The sequence below is a fragment of the Lactuca serriola genome, chromosome 3 (assembly GCF_051521515.1).
Source record: "Lactuca serriola cultivar US96UC23 chromosome 3, Lser_US96UC23_V15, whole genome shotgun sequence".
Taxonomy (NCBI): Eukaryota; Viridiplantae; Streptophyta; class Magnoliopsida; order Asterales; family Asteraceae; genus Lactuca; species Lactuca serriola.
In genome coordinates, this window is record NC_136410.1 from 170159607 (window position 1) to 170163352 (window position 3746).

General features: G+C 35.1%; 1 non-coding gene across 1 annotated transcript; it reads right to left on the reverse strand.

Annotated features, from left to right (window-relative positions):
• Nucleotides 1-1715: 1715 nt before the first annotated feature.
• Nucleotides 1716-1822, reverse strand: LOC145096401 (small nucleolar RNA R71). Its single transcript, XR_013703809.1, has one exon. It is a non-coding gene; the product is annotated as a small nucleolar RNA R71 (small nucleolar RNA).
• Between the last annotated feature and the right edge of the window lie 1924 nt (nucleotides 1823-3746).

The window sequence follows — 3746 nt, forward strand, 5'->3', positions numbered from 1 at the left end:
TTGGATTAATTTAATTTGGTGAGCTTTGTTTTGTTAAGCTTGTTGAAGAACCTTATGTGTTAACAACAACTATTTTCTGTTAATTAACAAGTATATTAAGCTGCATGAACATCTCTTAATTGCTTATCTCATATGATTTATGTGACAACATTGTTATGTGCCTAGGAATAGCGAACGTGAAACTAGGGTTAACTAGAAAATAGGTAAGTTAATGTGTGAGCTTGTGTGACTAATCATCAACAATAGGTTAATTAAATTAGTAATTTGATTAGCTAACTACAAGTCTTACTTAACCCGAATTAATAAATTAGGAAATTTATTAATTTAATCACTTGATCACTGCTTGAATTGATTTGTTTTCTAAGGATTAGTAATAGCGAATGTGAACCTAATCACATTAATCGGTAGCCAATAACCATTAATCCACTGCACTTACCATAAAATCAACCATAGGAGTGAAGGAATCAAACCTAAACAGAAGTCTTCTCCATTATCGAATTTAGTTGATTGTTTATTTGCTTTACCTGTTAGTTGTTTTATTTGCATTTTAGTTAATTGTTTAAGTTTCTAGTCTTGCAAAACTAGAGAAAATCTTTTCCTTTATTTACTTGTTTTAGATAACTCTAGTAATTAGCTTAATTACCGTTCCCTGTGTTCGATACCCTGCTTACTCAACTATACCACCAAATGACAGGTACACTGCCTTTTATATGTCTAAATTATATTTTAAAAGTAGGACTAAAACTAGTGCATTTTACACACATTAAGTTTTTGGCGCCGTTGCCGGGGAACGGTTCTAAAATAAATTTTAATTGCTAGTATTATCGATCCTTTGTGTGAGATCTATCTTGCATAAAGTTACTGCTTTAGTAGATTAGTTATTAGGATTGAATCCTAGTTTTTCTGTTTTTAGGATTTTAGTCCTAATTTTTTTTCCTGTTTTACCTTTGACTCGTAGAGTACATTCGAGCTACTTGATGAGTCCATCGTAATAGTCCAGTTTCATTTTTAGCTTTATTATGGTCTTTTTACCCGTGTTTTCTGTTTCTTTAAGGTATTTTATGACCCGAGGACCAGGCACACCCTTGATCCTGCCACTCGAAAACCCGAAATCAGCTTTTAGGAAGGACAAGGAAAAAATCGTAGAATCATCTTCAACACCAAAGAAGTCACCATTTAAGAGCCTCAAATCAGCTTTTAGCAAGAAAAAGGGCAAGAAAGTTGGAGAATCCAACACCTCATTGACGGACGAAAACCCTAATAGAGAAGACACCGAGTACGAAACAAAAACCGAAGAAGAAAGCAACTTAGAAGGTGAACCCGGTAACACCATGGCTAACATTGCGGATCTCACCATGGGTGAATACAAGAAGAGGATGCGTGATGATACCGGGTCGGGACTACTGTAACCCGCAATTCCAGCAACTACTACCTTTGAGCTAAAAGGCCATATTCTCGCCTAACTCAAGGGCATCCCATTCTACGGGAAAGATCACGAAGACGTGTACAAGCACATCGAGGAGGTCAACGACATAGCCGACTATTTCAACATAACGAACGTTCCTTGTGACACTGTTTTGCTTCGTATGCTACTGGTGACATTTAAGGGGTCTGCGAAAGATTGGCTAAAATCACTTCCCCCGGGATCCATAACCACTTGGGCTAAAATGCGTGAAGAGTTCATTGACCAATTTTGCCCTCCTTCAAAAATAGCAAAATTAAAGAAAGTCATTTCCAACTTTGAGCAACAACCGGGAGAGTCACTATATGAGGCGTGGGAGAGGTATAAAGGCTTGTTGAGGAATTGTCCCCACAATGACTTGAACGTCCAACAAGAAGTCTCCATTTTCTATGATGGAGTAAATGTTACCACTAGACTGTTGGAATAGTGTCTATGGCTGCAACTATATTAGGCAAGTATTTGACCTGATTGTGCATGGTCCTTTTGGGTTGCCTTCACCATAGCAACTTGATAGGATGATTTATTATGAGAGAATAAATATTATTTATATATATTATGAGAATAATATAAGGAATAATAATATTGTTATTTGATTAATATAAGTCATAAATTAATTAGTATTAATTTGGTGACTTAAAGAGATTAATTAAATAAGAGGGTATAAACTGTCAATTGTTTGATAGTTACACTTTAGACTGTAAATCCTTAAAGGATAAGGGTTGGACGGATTCTAGGGCTTAGGATAGCTCAAAATCGTCCAAAGCTTATCTAAGGTAAGGATTTGGATTGCTTTAAGGAAAGATTATCCAGCTAGGGTTTAAAGGTGAAACCCTAGGAGTCTACAAGTATAAATAGACCCCTTGAGCAAGGGAAATCGACATCTCTTCAAAGGAAAAGAACCCCTGGCCGATTTCTTCCCAACCTCTCTCTCAAATCATCCTCTTTGCTAGTTGGTGTTTGTAAGCCATTAGAGGAGTGACAATTGTGACTCTAGAGCTCCAAGACAACAAGATCAAACAAGAGATTCAAAGGTAAACTTCTAGATCTGATTTTGTATTGTTCTTATACCTAATTAGTCATTAGAAGTCTTGGATTCAAAGCATGTTTAATTAGAAATCCTAGATCCAAGCATTAGGGTTTTGCATGCGCACATAGGAAAGTTCTTATGGCTAAAACCCATCAGTGGTATCAGAGACTGGTTGGTTTCTATTAAATTGTTGCTTGTTTGTTTGAATCTTATTTGTAAAATTCAATTTTTGTGTTTCTGAGTCATGGACTCGGCGAGTTGGCCTGACTCGACGAGTCCAGAATGGGTACTCGGCGAGTCCGAGCGTCAGGAAGGGCCAGATTCGGGATTTTTTGGTATTTATCTTATGGAAACTTGCCTTTATCATATTAGATCAACCCTAATCCGTTTTTTTGATATATATGGCTATAATCTTGATCTAATTAAAGATATTTATCAACTAATAAAATATTTAATTTCCTTATATGATAATTAATTAATTATTTTGATTAAATTGATAATTATCTTGCAAGAAATCTTGAATAAATCAAACATGGATAATTATGGAATTAATTGTTAATTAAAATTATTTGTTATTTGATCCACCATGCTTTAAATGTTTAAAACTTGTCCTCAAGTTTTGAAATTTATGTTTTGTGATTAAAAGTTTTTATTTAGACAATTTAAATTTCAAACCCTAGATTTTTTAAAGGTTAAAATACAACCCTATACTAATATAACATTACACGATTAATATATATATATATATATATATATATATATATATATATATATATATATATGTATAACTAAAATGCTAGTCTTACCGTTAGTAGGCCTCATTCACGAAGCCGATCTATAAGGTGGTTATAAGGTTGCAACCTATAAAATGGCGCTTAATGGGTGTACACTCACACCCACCGCTTGCTTGATCGGTGGAGGGTCGTTAGCCGAACGGGTAGGATAGGGCAGCCTCATCCTCTCATTAAAAGTATAATATGAAATACAAAGTAACTACATGTTTTTTGTTTAAAAAATTTCCCAATCTTAGTTACTTTAGGAAAAAGTGAATTGATGCAATCCGATGAAATTACACTTTGCACCCTTGCTAAGAATTTAGTGGAGTGTGTGTGGTTTACCGGCACACTAATTGGTTCTAAGCAAAGGTGGCAAAGGGTGATTCATTGTTTATCATAGTTCGATGGAGCGTGTGTGGTTTACCGACACATCGAATAGGTGATCGTTACAATGAAGGCACCATGTGAATTTGCATGGTAA